General features: G+C 48.1%; 1 protein-coding gene across 1 annotated transcript in view; it reads left to right on the top strand.

Annotated features, from left to right (window-relative positions):
• The first annotated feature begins 11,820 nt into the window (after positions 1-11,820).
• KAT2B (lysine acetyltransferase 2B) overlaps positions 11,821-15,485 on the top strand; it is a 112,512-nt gene continuing 108,847 nt past the window's right edge. Inside the window, exon 1 of the mRNA XM_060406810.1 lies at positions 11,821-12,353. The gene's annotated coding sequence lies outside the window, so the exon portion shown is untranslated. The remainder of the gene's footprint in view (positions 12,354-15,485) is intronic.

Below are 15,485 nucleotides of genomic sequence, written 5' to 3' on the forward strand. Positions count from 1 at the left end.
TTCTTCGGTGCTTAGCTTTCTTTACAGTCCAACTCTCACATCCATACGTGACCACAGTAAAAACCATAGCCTTGACTAGACGGACCTTTGTTGACAAAGTGGCGTCTCTTCTGTTTAATACACTGTCTAGGTTTTGCTTCCGGTAACTCGTCCAGCTTCCTCGGCATCACTGCTGCCCTCAACCCCCTCCTTAACTCTTTCCCAGTTTGGTAAGAAATGGTATTTGGTTATTGTAATCTGAATTTCTTGCTGCTCAGTCAGGTTGCTTTAGGCTTTCCCTTTTTTGGACGTGGACGTTTTTAAAGTCTTTATTGCATTTGTTCCAACACTGTTTCTGTCTCGGTTTTTTGGCTGCAAGGCACGTGGGACTTTGGCTCCCCAGCCAGGGATAGAACTGTGCCCCCTGCACTGGAAGGAGAAATCTTAACCCCTGGACTGCCAGGGAAGTCCCTTCAATTGTTTTGAGGGGGGGATTTTAACTTGTTTTCAGCTGGGCCTTCAGTTCCTCTTTAATCCGCACCTCGTGTGCAGGCGTGCTGCACACTCACTCCCAGCAGCCACATCTCCCCAGGCCACGTCCAGGTGGGAAGGTTTCTGGGGCGGTGCCTTCAAGCAAGTCCTGACCCCCCGGGCTCCAGCCCCTGGGCGGGGTCGGGTATCTCCCCATATCTCGACATGCAGCCCTCAAGCCTGCTGGTGATTAGGGCTGTAGGAAAACCTCCTTACAAAAGTGACTCAAGAGCAGCTTATTTCCAGAGGCAAAACTAGAGGAAACATATTCCTGAAACACTCTGCAAGGGAAAGACGGGTCTGCATCCACGCGGATACTCGGAGCCGCTTTTCTTCTGAAGCATGCTTGTTGTCTGTTAGTTCTGTCTGTGTTGTTCACTGAGTCCAAGATCCCTGCAGACGGCGATGCAGCCGTGAAATTAAAAGACGCTTACTCCCTGGAAAGAAAGCTATGACCAACCTAGACAGCATATTCAAAAGCAGAGACATTACTTTGCCAACAAAGGTCCATGTAGTCAAGGCTATGGTTTTTCCAGTGGTCATGTACGGATGTGAGAGTTGAACTCTGAAGAAAGCTGAGCACCGAAGAATTGATGCTTTTGAACTGTGGTGTTGGAGAAGACTCTTGAGAGTCCCTTGGACTGCAAGGAGATCCAACCAGTCCATCCTAAAGGAGATCAGTCCTGGTGTTCATTGGAAAGACTGATGTTGAAGCTGAAACTCCAATACTTCGGCCACCTGATGCAAAGAGCTGACTCATTCGAAAAGCCCCTGATGCTGGGAAAGATTGAGGGCAGGAGTTGAAGGGGACGACAGAGGATGAGATGGTTGGATGGCATCACTGACTTGATGGACATGCGTTTGGGTAAACTCCAGGAGTTGGGGATGGACAGGGAGGCCTGGCGTGCTGTGGTTCATGGGGTCTCAAAGAGTCGGACACGACTGAGTGACTGAACTGAACTGAAGTCCTGTCCAGCTCTTTACAGCCCCATGAACTGCAGCACACCAGGCCTCCCTGTTCTTCACTGTCTCCTGGAGTTTGCTCAAACTCATGTCCATTGTTTCTAATAATCAACTGGTTATTTTGTGTTATTTCTTTTATTGAAAAATAAGACCATGTACTTCTTTTTATAAGATACAGAAGTATGTAAAGGAAAAACAGAGGTCTCTCTTTCCCCGAAGTTACTACTGCCAAAAATTAGGTGTGACTTGTTCCAGGCTGGGTTCTATGTATTTTCATATATGTATACCTAAAAACATAGACATGATCTATTTTGAAATTTAGGTTTAATTTCTATACAGTCAGTTGCAGAGATTCTAAAGGTACAGCCTGCTGAATTGTATAGGAATACACTTGGAGACTCCATGAGGTCTTGCTTTGCATATTTTTAAACATAAGGTTGCAACATGATCATAGTATTAAACTAAAAATGTTCGCTGTCACTAGTGGGCAGTGATGATGTTTTAGCTCAGTACCTGTCCACCTTCCCCATTTCTTTTTTTTGTTTGTTTGTGTGTGGAAGCAACAGTGAGAGCGCAGAGCCCTAGTCACTGGACCATCAAGGAATTCCCTCCACGGGAGTACACAGTCCGTGCGATTCTCCAGGCCAGAATACTGGGGTGGGTGGCCTTTCCCTTCTCCAGGGGATCTTCCCCACCCAGGGATTGAACCCAGGTCTCCCGCATTGCATGCAATTTTTCACCAGCTGAGTCACAAGGGAAGCCCCATTCTTTTTAACGTGTGTTATATTCCACATCAAATATAAAGATGCTACCTAGGTTATTTAACCACTTACCTCTAACGAGGGAAGTGGCTATTTCTGTTTCGCTCGGTGTAATAACGTCACAATGAACATGAACATGCGTGGCTAGGTCTCTTTCAGGGGTGCTGGCTGGCTGGATGTCCAGCCACGGAGAGTCGACACGCGGAGCGGAAGGGGCAAGGGCTCGGGGGCGGTACTCAAGGCCAAGCTTGCTGCTGGCTGCCTGGTCTCTGAGGTCCTCTCGCTATTCCGGATCCCGGTTTTGTCAGCGGCGAGACAGGTACTTCTCGGAACCTTGCTGACTGATGTGAAACGAGCGACACCTGCCCAGCACTGAGCGCCGCAGCGCGCCCGCCTCCACCGAGAGGCCGACTCTGCAGCCCCGCGCTCTGCAGGCGCTCTGCAGCCCCGCGCTCCTCCGCGCGCGCGGCCGCTGAATCCGCTCCCGAGACGGCTTCCGCCGGTTTCTCTCTGCTGCCTTCCGGCCCTCCTGAGCTTGCTTCCATCAGCAACTCCATGTCAGCTTTCCCTGCACACCCATGTAGATGTGTACACACGTACGCACACAGACACACACGTTTAAAAAGCAACTTAAAGGAAAGAGTAGAGGGCTTCCCCGGCCTCCAGTGGCTGAGCCCGCGCTCCCAGCGCAGCGGCCGGGGTGCGACCCCTGGTCAGGGAACCAGATCCCACGCGTGCAGCCAAGGCCCAGCACAGCCAAACCAGTGAACAGATGTTCTAAAGGCACAGAGGAAGTAGGCAGCGAACCTGCAGAGCAATTCAGAGTCTGAAGCGTCAATATCCCTGAGACTGTCACGTGTCTTCTAAAATGACATGTACTATTTACCCAAATATAAACAAAAACATAAGGTAACAGTACGGAATTACATGGTTAATGCAAAAAAACTAATTTGAACAAATTTGTATAAAAAACTATAAAAAATAAAAGAACATGAATGGAAACATGAATAAAGGCAGAGGCTCCTCCATGTTTTGGACTGGAAAACAATATTATATAGATCTCACCATAAAAGGGGGGAAAATACGTGCAGCATGTATAATTGACAAGATGTATAAATTCAGATGAACACACAACTGTACTCATCTCACACGCTAGCAAAATAATGCTCAAAATTCTCCAAGCCAGGCTTCAACAGTACGTGAATCAAAAACTTCCAGATGTTCAAGCTGGATTTAGAAAGGCAGAGGAACCAGAGATCAAATTGACGACATCCATTGGATCATAGAAAAAGCAAGAGAGTTCCAGAAAAAAAATCTACTTCTGCTTTACTGACTACACCAAATGAAATGCAAAAAAAGCAAAGTGGCTGCCGAGAGGCCTTACAGACAGCTGTGAAACGGAGAGGCGTGGAAGCAAAGGGGAAAGGGAAACATGCCCATGTGAGTGCAGAGTCCAAGGAGACAGAAGAAGACCTTCCTCAGCGACCAATACAGAGAAACAGAGACAAACAGCAGAATGGGAAAGACTAGAGATCTCCTCAAGAAAATTAGAAATTAAAAGGGAACATTTCATGCAAAGATGGGCTCAATAAAGGACAGAATGGTAGGGACCTAACAGAAGCAGAAGATATTAAGAAGAGGTGGCAAGAATACACGGAAGAATGTATAAAAAACATCTTCATAACCCAGATAATCACAAAGGTGTGATCACTCACCTAGAGCCAGACATCCTGTAATGCGAAGTTAAGTGGGCCTTAGGAAGCATCACTACGAACAAAGCTAGTGGAGGTGATGGCATTCCAGTTGAACTATTTCAGATCCTAAAAGATGAAGCTGTGAAAGTGCTGCACTCAATATGCCAGCAAATTTGGAAAACTCAGCAGTGGCCACAGGACTGGAAAAAGTCAGTTTTCATTCCAATCCCAAAGAAAGGCAATGCCAAGGAATGCTCAAAATACCACACAATTGCACTCATCTCACACGCTAGTAAAGTAATGCTCAAAATTCTCCAAGCCAGGCTTCAGCAATAAGTGAACCATGAACTTCCTGATGTTCAAGCTGGTTTTAGAAAAGACAGAGGAACCAGAGATCAAATTGCCAACATCCGCTGGATCATCGAAAAGCAAGAGAGTTCCAGAGAAACATCTATTTCTAATTTATTGACTATGCCAAAGCCTTTGACTATGTGGATCACAATAAACTGTGGAAAATTCTGAAAGAGATGGGAATACCAGACCATCTGACCTGCCTCTTGAGAAACCTATATGCAGGTCAGGAAGCAACAGTTAGAACTGGACATGGAACAACAGACTGGTTCCAAATAGGAAAAGGAGTACACCAAGGCTGTATACTGTCACCCTGCTTATTTAACTTCTATGCAGAGTACATCATGAGAAACGCTGGGCTGGAAGAAGCACAAGCTGAAATCAAGATTGCTGGGAGAAATATCAATAACCTCAGATATGCAGATGACACCACCCTTATGGCAGAAAGTGAAGAGGAACTAAAAGCCTCTTGATGAAAGTGAAGGAGGAGAGTGAAAAAGTTGGCTTAAAGCTCAACATTCAGAAAACGAAGATCATGGCATCTGGTCACATCACTTCATGGGAAATAGATGGGGAAACAGTAGAAGCAGTGTCAGACTTTATTTTTTTTAGCTCCACAATCACTGCAGGTGGTGACTGCAGCCATGAAATTAAAAGATGCTTGCTACTTGGAAGAAAAGCTATGACCAACCTAGACAGCATATTAAAGAGCAGACATTAATTTGTCAACAAAGGTCCTTCTAGTCAAAGCTATGATTTTTCCACTAGTCATGTATGGATGTGAGAGTTGGACTGTAAAAAAGCTGAGTGCTGAAGAATTGATGCTTTTGAACTGTGGTGCTGGAGAAGACTCCTGAGAGTCCCTTGGACTGCAAGGAGATCCAACCATTCCATCCTAAAGGAGATCAGTCCTGAATATTCATTGGAAGGACTGATGCTGAAGCTGAAATTGCAATACTTGGCCACCTGATTTGAAGAACTGACTCATTGGAAAAGACCCTGATGCTGGGAAAGATTGAAGGCAGGAGGAGAAAAGGATGATGGAGGATGAGATGGTTGGATGGCATCAAGGACTTGATGGCTATGAGTTTGAGTAAACCCTGGGAGTTGGTGATGGACAGGGAGGCTCGAGTGCTGCAGTCCATGGGGTCACAAATAGTCGGACTCGACTGAGTGACTGAACTGAAGTGATAAACTCAGAATATGTATCAATATAAACGGTATGAACGCTGTGCTCTGGAGTCTGGGAGCTGCAACTGCTGAGCCTAAGCGCCTGCGCTCTGAGTCCCGAGAAGCCATTGCGATGAGAAGCCCAGACAGGGCACTGCGCTCGCTGCAACTAGAGATGCCGCGGAGAGCAGCCAAGACACCGTGCCGCCAAAATAAATAAGTGAATTAGTAAGATTAACTAGTTAATTAAAAAAACAACTCAGATACTACACAACACAGTGAACTTTAAACTGGGCTTTGTCAATAATCGCGTATAATACAAGAGTTGCTCATCAGGGTAACAAAGGCACTGCGCAAACGGCAGATGTTAATAAGTCACGGGAGAGAGTGAGGGGCATGTGGGAAGCCTCTGTGCTTTCTGCTCAATTTTCCTGTAACCCTGAAACTGCTTTAAAAATAAAGGTAATTTAAAACGCATATATGTATGTGTATGTGTAGGTAGAAATGTAGGAAAATATCTCTCTGGCAGTATATCCGATAGTTCAATTTTCCGAAGGCATGTCTAAATCAACAGTAAAGTGAAAAGTGAAAGTGAAGGCGCTCAGTCGTGTCCGACTCTCCGCGACCCCGTGGACTAGCCTGCCAGGCTCCTACATCCACGGGATTTTCCAGGCCAGAACACTGGAGTGGCTTGCCATTTCCTTCTCCAGGGGATCTTCCCGACCCAGTGGTCGAACCCAGGTCTCCTGCATTGTAGGCAGACGCTTTGCCGTCTGAGCCACCAGGGAAGTAAAAAATAAATAAACAGTAAAGGTTGTAGGAAATTAAAAGACTGACGATCTGGGAGGGAAGAGAAGGACTCCTTCAGTCTTTGCTGTCTGCAGCAAGTACTCACCTTGTGTGCTGAGCACTTGCAGGAGTAGGGGCTGGAGAGAGAGGCCAGTGACGGTTCTCTGCACGTGAGGAGCTCGGGGTCGCGGGGGGAGAGTCACACAGATGTGTTACCAGACAATAACCAAGCTGGGGCTTCTCTCTCTCCGTCTTCTTCTTTTTTGCCTGCGGGATCTTTGCTCCCAGACCAGAGATCGAAGCGGCACTGACTGCGGTGGTTGTGCAGAGTGCTGACCACTGGCCTCCGGGGAAAGTCCCTGCTGGCGCCTGTTTCCCAGCAAACTGCGCACACTGGGTCACAGCCCCGCAGCCCTGTGACAGGCACCGTGAGCCGGCCTCACGGGCGAGGACTCGGGATCTCTGTGCGCTGACTGACCTCGCCCACAGTGAGTGGCAGAGCTGAGCATCAAGGTCAAGAGTGTTAGCCAGAAGCATGGGTAACTTGTCCACAGCGCCAGGGATGGAGGTATAGCGTCAGTTCGTTTTGGAAGAAGAGGACCGTAAGGGATTCGTTTTGTGGAGTCGGTCCGAGTCTCATCGTGGTGAAGCCCTGTTCTCCCCCTTTCCTTCTTCTTGCCTTTCTCCCCCACCAGAGTGAAGTCTCTGCTTGTCCCTCGCCCTCGTGAGGGCTGCACAGTGACGCACAGCTCAGTGGACAGGCGGCCAGAGGAGGGAACGCCGAAAGCCAGCCCGCCCACCCGCCGCCTCGGCACAAGCGCCTGTCCAGCTCAGGTTCCTGGACGTAAGAGCGAGGCCGCAGCCTGGCCTCTGTGGTCCTGAGACCAGCGGTCCTCCAGGAGCGGCCTCTGGGCATCGCAGCTCCGGCACAGCCTGCTAGTGTGCGAGGCCTCCTGGGCCCCAGGCAGGGAAAATGTAGTGTGCAGTTTGCTGACAGTTTCTATAAAAGCCCAGTATTTACTGAATAGCAGAAACACTCAGAGAGAACACTCAGAGCGAGAGGGCAGAGCCGCTCGGCGCCCCTCGCCCGCCGGGGCGGCCCAGCTCTCCATGTCCGGGAGGGAAGGAGGGGAGGATGGGACAGGTGGCCCTCGTGAAAAGCCAAGCTGCTTCTGGTTGGCTTGGGTTTTATTTCCCAATCACATCACTTCTCTACTTGAACCGTCCCAGGACGCAGCCCTTGCTCTCAGGATAAAGGTCAGAAGCCCCCATGTGGGAGATGAAGGGCCTGGAAAGCTTTAGCCTTCCTCCTCGCCCGGCCCTCCTTTTCTTTTATTTTTGATTAAAAAACAAACAAATAACAGGTGTTTTTTGTTTTTGTGTTTTTTTTCCTGCATCACACACAGCTTGTGGGATCTTGGTTCCCTAACCACAGGTGGAACCCCGGCAGCTGGCAGTGACCAAGTCCTAACACTGGACGGCCAGGGAATCCCCTGAGGTCCCTGTCCTTATTTTGTATGATTGTTTTTAAAGAAACAAATGCTCTTATCGCACATTTATACAATCTGCAGTTGTAGCAAGTGTCCACCCCTTCTACGACTCCGTCAGTAAAAAGTGGTCGTCAGGGGATGTTTCTCTGTTGACACACACACACACAGAGTATCTTTTCTGTTTTTTACAAATCCATATCCCTTATTTTTTAAAAGCAGAAAAAGGCATACTGCCCCTTTCTTGAAAGTCCCTTAGACACGGTCGTGCTCTGCACACCGCAGGACTATGCATGCATCCCCTCCATGGATTCCCCTCCATGCATCCCCTCCACTCTGAATGACTCTCTCCCTGCCACTCAGTTAGTCCCAACTCATTCCTAGCTTCTCAGCCAAAGCACCGCTTTCACAAGCTGAACTTGAGCACCAGCAGAAGAGCGTTTCTGATGCCTCGCACGATTCCACTGACCTTGTCAGAGGCGTTCACGACTCCTGGCACTTTGCCTTTATTTGAGTTTCTACGGATGCATTTGTGTGATGATTGAATTAGCGTCTGTCTCTCCAGTCCTGCCTGCCTGCCATTTTAACCGGAGCCAGTGCATAGACTTAGAATAAGCAGATACGCCTGGCCTGAGAGGGGAGTTCCACAAGCATGTATTAGATAATAAATAAATAAGCGCACATGTGAAGGCAGTGTTCGAGCACTTAAATGGTTTTGCTTGTTTTGGGCCAGGAGCATGGCTTTCGGGAGCTCAGTTCCCGGACCAGGAATTGAACCCGAGCCCTCGGCAGCAAAAAGTGCAGAGCCTAAGCACTGGGCCACCAGGGAATTCCCTGTAGGTAATTAGCTTTGAATAAAGGGAGTGAGAAAGACCCTGACGCTTCTCCCTGTCCCTGAGTTCCTGGTCTGACGAGCCCGGCCCCAGAGGCTGAGCCACGGCAGAACTAAGAGAAAGGAGCGCGTGAGGGTCTCTTCGATTCTGTCGGGAACCTGAGCGCCGGGCACTTACCCTCTGTGCCGTCCGCTGTGGCAGCCACCAGCCGGGTATGCTCTTTAAACTTAACTAGTAACAGCAAGTTAGCACTTTAGCTCCTCAGTGTCATTGGCCATGTTTTACACGCTCAGTGGCCACACCTGGTCAACAGCTGCCAGGTTGGACCGTGCTAACATGGAACATTTTCATTGTCACAGAAAGTTACACTGACTAGTGCTACCTAGGGTGAAAAACAGCCTTTTCTGCGCAGGAAAGAGGGGCGGGGCGGAGCCTGCCCTGGTTACTGCTACTGTGTTCCACCTGATGCCGAGGGCCACCGCTGAAGAATCTCCACCTATAGACGGGACTCCTAAGTGCTTCCAGTGGGGTTAGTAAAGCATTAAATTTGTTATAACACATGTTTAGGCCCCTAGTCAGCCCTCAGGAAATAGTAGCCACTATTAGGGAACAGTCCTACACTGTTGTTGGGAGTGTGAACTGGTGCAGCCTCTATGGAGAACAATATGAAGGCTCTTTGAAAAATTAAAAATAGAAATACCATACGACTGGGCAATCCCACTCCTAAGCATATATCGAGCTGCTGCTGCTAAGTCGCTTCAGTCGTGTCCGACTCTGTGCGACCCCATAGACGGCAGCCCACCAGGCTCCCCCATCCCTGAGATTCTCCAGGCAAGAACACCGGAGTGGGTTGCTATTTCCTTCTCCAATGCATGAGAGTGAAAAGTGAAAGTTAAGTCGCTCAGTCGTGCCCGACTCCTAGCGACCCCATGGACTGCAGCCCATCAGGCTCCTTTGTCCATGGGATTTTCCAGGCAAGAGTACTGGAGTGGGGATATATCCAGAGGAAACCATAATTCCAAAAAATACACGCACCCCGAATGTTCACTGCAGCACTGTTTATCAGAGCCAGGGCATGGAAGCACCCTAAATGTTCACGCATAGAGAAATGAATAAAGACGTGTCACACAGACGTGCTGGAATATCACTCAGCCGTGAAAAGAGTGAGACAATGCCATGTGCATCACGGACGGACCCAGAGACTGTCATCCCAAGTGAAGCGAGTCAGACACAGGAAGACAGATGCATGGTATCACTTGCATCTGGAATCTTAAAAAGGGTACAAAGGAACTTATTTACAAACCAGAAGTAAAGTCGCAGATGGAGAAAATGAACTTAGTAAAGTCACAGATGGAGAAAATGGACTTATAGCTCCCGAGGGGTTAGGGGGGTGAGGGGTAAACTTGGAGACTGAGACTGACCTATGAACACTACCATATATTACACTATTTGTGATAATATTAACACTACTGTACATGATATACAGAGGATAGCCAGCAGGAAACTACTGCACAGCGCATGGGAACTCTACTCAACGCTCTGCAATCACCTGCACGGAAAAGAGTCTTAGAAAGAGCGGGTGTGTGTAGTGGATAACTGATTTGCTCTGCTGCACACTTGCGATTTGCACAACTGTGAATCAGCTGTACTCTGATAAAAGTTAACAGCAAAGCGGCGGCCACCATCGTCATCATCTGAAAGGTAAAGTGATTGAGAACAAGAGAGAGATGGTCCAAGTTACTCACCTTCTCTGAACCCCAAGTTCCGCATCCCTAAGCTGGGGATACTGTAGTAGCTTGCACGTCCAGGTAAGGATTAGATGGGACACTGCAGAAATGGGCTCATGCAGCGCCTATCAGGTGGTAAGCGTACCTAAGCTGTTAGTTGAAAGCGAAAGTGAAAGTTGCTCAGTTGTGTCCGACCCTTTGCGACCCCATGGACTGTCCCTGGGATTCTCCAGGCCACAGTACTGGAGTGGGTAGCCGGTCCCTTCTCCAGGGGATCTTCCCAACCCAGGGATTAAACCCAGGTGTCACACACTGCAGGCGGATTCTTTACCCACTGAGCCACCAGGGAAGCCCCAAACTGTTCGTTTTTCTTCCTTTATTATTGTTGAGCACTAGAACAAATTTGATTTTCTCATACATCAACTCAGAAATTGGATTCCAGCTGTGAAAACATTCCACGTGTGTGCCTGAAGCCGCGAGGATGTGGCTGGCAGGGCTAACTTCCTGAAGCTTTCATTTGGTTTGCTGAGGACTCACAGCCCAACTTGTAAACCCAATGGTTAGTAAGAATCCGTTAGATTCCTTTAATCAGACCCATATCTCTGGGATGCCCAAGATGGCTCACCAGGCTAGGGAGCGCGCCCGACTTATGCTGTAGGTCAGAATTCTGCAAAAAGAACTGGTAATCTCTAACAACTGAGCTTTTAATTAAGCCATAGCGAGACTCTGCTAAGGTCTCCCGTCAATCCTGCTGGCTCTGTTTTCTTCCAAATTTTAGGCTTGTTTCCATAAGGCAACCAAGTTCCAAATAGGATACGTGAGAGTGGGAAAAAGAGAGGGAGGGAGAGGATGTTTAATCTGATGTCAAGTTTAAGACGAGAGAGGGAAAGGTGTGGGTGGCAGAAAGGGAGCCCTAATGCTCCTTGAACACCCACCATTTGCCAGACGATGTTCTGAGTACTTTTTCTTGTGGACTTTCTTTTATCTTATTTTTTTTTTAATTCAAAAGAATACTTAACCATATGGTCAAAATGTAATTATATTTAAAGTCTATAAAATTTACATGCATGTTTATATTAAAAAGGTAATTTACATGAATATAAAATTGCTTTAATTAAAACTATTTTTTACATTAAAAAATGCTATTTTTCTTCTACCATAGGCAAAGTGACCTTTCAAAACTAAAAAACAAAGTGAAGTCATAATCACTGTCAGATTTTTAGTCAAAGATACTAAAATAAGCTGTTTTATTAGCTTTTTAGAAAATTCAATGTCTTCTTAAATAATTTTATAAAATTGTTCACATTCTTTGCACTCAAAAGTTCATCTATTAATGGAAAAGAAAATCTACTTCATGCTTCCCAGATGTAAGGTTTAGGTGTATAAGCACATACATTTAAGGGCAACATGAATTCTTTACCGTTACAAAATGTCCAGGCACTGTGAGGCATTAGCGAATGCGGGTCTCCTGGAGGAGAAGCTTCAGAACCGCGAACTGAAGGCAAAGGGAAGCCGGAAGCGGCGCCCGGCGCTCTGGGAAACAGCACTTTGTTACGCAAGAGTCTTCTGCATTCCTGCTCAGGAGGAGGATTTGACAAGTTAATTAATTTGTCTTTTCTCTTACCTAAGCATTCCTGCCACTCAAAACTTTCCTGAACTCCCAAACGGTGCCTCGTTCGGATGCAAGACTTCTCAGTATTGTGATGCGGGCGACTTCTGTTTCCAGGCTCCAGGACGAGAGACGCGGGGACCAGGTCTCAAGTGCGGGCTTGCTGCTGCGGGCAGAAGGTGCGTGCTCGGCTCCCCGGGACTGCACCGTCTGGAGCTCACACCAAGTGACAAATGAAAGTGAAACGAAGTTGCTCAGTCGTGTCCGACTCTGCGACCCCGTGGACTGTAGCCTACCAGGCTCCTCTGTCCATGGGATTTTCCAGGCAGTAGTACTGGAGTGGGGTGCCATTTCCTTCTCCAGCGGACCTTCCTGACCCAGGGACGGAATCCAGGTCTCCCGCATTGTAGGCAGACGCCTTACCGTCTGAGCCACCAGGGAAGTCGGACAAACGAAAAGGTGAGTGTTAGCGACTCTGATTCTCCGAGCTGTGGGTCCCAGCACAGGACTCCTCTTGCCTGAGGCTAAGGGTGGTCCTGCTTTAGAAAGGAGTTGAGCAGCTCGCATCTTCCATAGGGGCGTGAAGACTATTCTTAAAAGGCAATACTACAGTGAACTCTCAGTGAAGACTGAGCTAGAAGGCCATGCAATAAGGCCCTCCTTTTGCTCCGAACATCTCACGCGACGGTTTAGAAATAAAATTCAAAGAGAAAGTTTAGTATGATGATGACCGTGATCAGGGCCACCTCACACTATACTCAGTAACTTATTGAGACGCAAAAAAGATGTGCGTGTGACAGGTAAGGTCGGCAAAGCTCACAGAGCGTGTAGCAGAGCACCTTTAGGAGCACGGCTAGGCAAGGAGCTTTTAAACGGGACACACAGAAGCAATGAACCTAAAACACCGACAAATTACATCTTAAAAGGAAAGGCTTCCGATCATTAAAGGACATGACTAAGAGTCAAAGGTAAGTCACAGACCAAGAGGAGAGAGTCACAGCATATGTGGCCATCAGAGAGCTTCCCCGGGGGCTCAGTGGCAAAGAACTGGCCTGCCATAGCAGGAGACAGAGACGCAGGCTCGACCCCTGGGTCGAGAAGGTCCTCTGGAGAAGGAAATGGCAACCCACTGCAGTGTTCTTGCCCAGGAAATCTCATGGACGAGAAGCCTGGTGGGCAAAGTCCAGTGGGGTCACAAAAGAGTCAGACACGACTCAGGGACTAAACAACATAGCCTTTGAAGGATTCAAACCTAGGCTGCACATTGGAAAAAAAAGCGAAGTCGCTTGGTTGTGTCCGGCTCTTGTGACCCCATGAACTGTAGCCTACCAGGCCCCTCTGTCCATGGAATTTCCCAGGCAAGAGTACTGGAGTTGGGTGCCATTTTCTTCTCCAGAGGACCTTCCCAACCCAGGGATCGAACCCAGGTCTCCCACACTGCAGGCAGACGCTTTATCGTCTGAGCCACTAAAAGTCCACCACAAATAATAAAAAAGACAAACTGATTTTAAAATGGGTAGAAGACTAGGGCAGACATTTATTTGACCAAAGAGGATATCCTAAATGCCAATTCACAAAAGACAATGTGCTCAATGCTATTATGCATATTGTAAACGCTAATGAAAATCTCGAGAAAGCAGAGCCACCCTGGCAGTGAAAGTTAAGCAGACTGATGGCACCAGAGCCCAGTGAGGAGGGCGGGTAAGTTGTACAGTCGTTTTGGGGAACTGGCAGGACCTCTTAAAGTTTGACGTGCGCTTTCCCTATGAGCTAGCAACTAACTGCTACCCTAGGTACCTACCCTGGAGAAATGAGCATATTCTGTTAGGGAAAACAGTGACTGAAACCTCCCACCCTAGCCAGGCACCACCGTGACCATCTGCATGAGTCATTTTACAACAGGAGGTCCCGGTAAGGAACACGGCACTCACAAGTCACTACCAACCAGAAGAATCAGGAAAGGTCAAAAGAGAGGACTCGCCAGTCCACGTGTCCTCCCAGAACCCTCCTTGCTGGAATCCATGTTGGCTGAGCGGTGAGGGCCCCCCCCCAGGAGGGGCCCTGGGTCAGAACGATCGGCCACAGACAATCCAAAACAAATCCTCTCACCATAAACCTGGGACCTCGAGCCGGGTGCAGAGCCGTCCTCCCGGGGGCCCTCACCCCGCTGCTCTCGCCCGGGGCCCCTGCCCAGCAACGTCTCCTGCTTTGTCAGCATGTGTCTCCTCGGATAACTCATTTCTGAGCTTAGAGGAGAGCCCACTTTCCAGGTCTCCCTTCCTGCAACAAACAGACATGATAAAAATAGTCTTAGAAATTTTATTCGTAGTAGTCAAAAAAATATATTGGAACTGTTCACCAATAAAAGAAGGAGTAAACACGCGGTACGGTCATGTAATGGAATACTAAACAACAATAAAAAGTAATATACGGGTACATGGAGCAACATGACAGATATCATAATAGTAGTATTCCAAAAAATGCCTGACAATGAGATCCCATGCGCTATGGCCATATTTACATGAAGCTCAAAACCTACAAAACTAATCTTTGATGATGAAGCCAGAATAAAGATTGCCTTAGGGTCCTGACTAGAAGGGAGCAGAAAGAAGTCTCCTTGGGTATTAGGAAAATTCTTTGTATCAGTCTGGAGAGGCCAAGGAAATGCGTTTATGAAAATCCATTAAGCTGGACAGCTAGTGTCAGCGTGCGTGCCCCGGTGCTCACAGGAGCAATGTTTTCGACTATTTGCCGAGATGTGGGAGCAGCCTGAACGTCCTCTGGCAGATGAGTGGATGAAGAAAATGTGGTCGTGCCCGACTCTATGCGGCCGCGTAGACGGCAGCCCGCCAGGCTCCCGCCTCCCTGGGATTCTCCAGGCAAGAGCACTGGAGTGGGCTGCCATTTCCTTCTCCAATGCGTGAAAGTGAAAAGTGAAAGTGAAGTCACTCAGTTGTGTTGACTCTTCGCGACCCCATGGACTGCAGCCCACCAGGCTCTTCCATCCATGGGATTTTCCAGGCAAGAGTACTGCATTGGGGTGCCACTGCCTTCTCTGATATATATACGTAAATACAGAATGAGCTATTAACTATAAAGAAAGGAGACAATGCCTTCTGCTGCGTCGTGGCAGGACCTAGAGGTTATCACACTGACGTCCATCACCTGCTTCTGTTTTGTAAATAAGCTCATTTGCATCAGGTTTTCAGATTCTGCATATGTGAAGTCTGTTAGTTGTTCAGCCACGTCTGACTCTTTGCGGCCCCATGGACTGTAGCCCACCAGGTTCCTCTATCCATGGGATTCTCCAGGCAAGAATCCTGGAGTGGGTGCCATTCTCTTCTCCAGGGGATCTTCCCGACCCAGGGATCGAACCCTGGGTCTCCTGCATCACAGGCAGATTCTTTACCATCTGGCAACTAGGGAAGCCTACCGTCCCTGGGATTCTCCAGGCAAGAGCACTGGAGTGGACTGCCATTTCCTTCTCCAGACATATGTGTTCCCATATGATGTTTGTCTTTCTCTGTCCAAGAATATGCATATATTTATAAAATGAAGGCTGACTCATTAAAATAAAAGAATGAAAAAATG

The sequence above is a fragment of the Ovis aries genome, chromosome 1 (genome assembly GCF_016772045.2).
Source record: "Ovis aries strain OAR_USU_Benz2616 breed Rambouillet chromosome 1, ARS-UI_Ramb_v3.0, whole genome shotgun sequence".
Taxonomy (NCBI): Eukaryota; Metazoa; Chordata; class Mammalia; order Artiodactyla; family Bovidae; genus Ovis; species Ovis aries.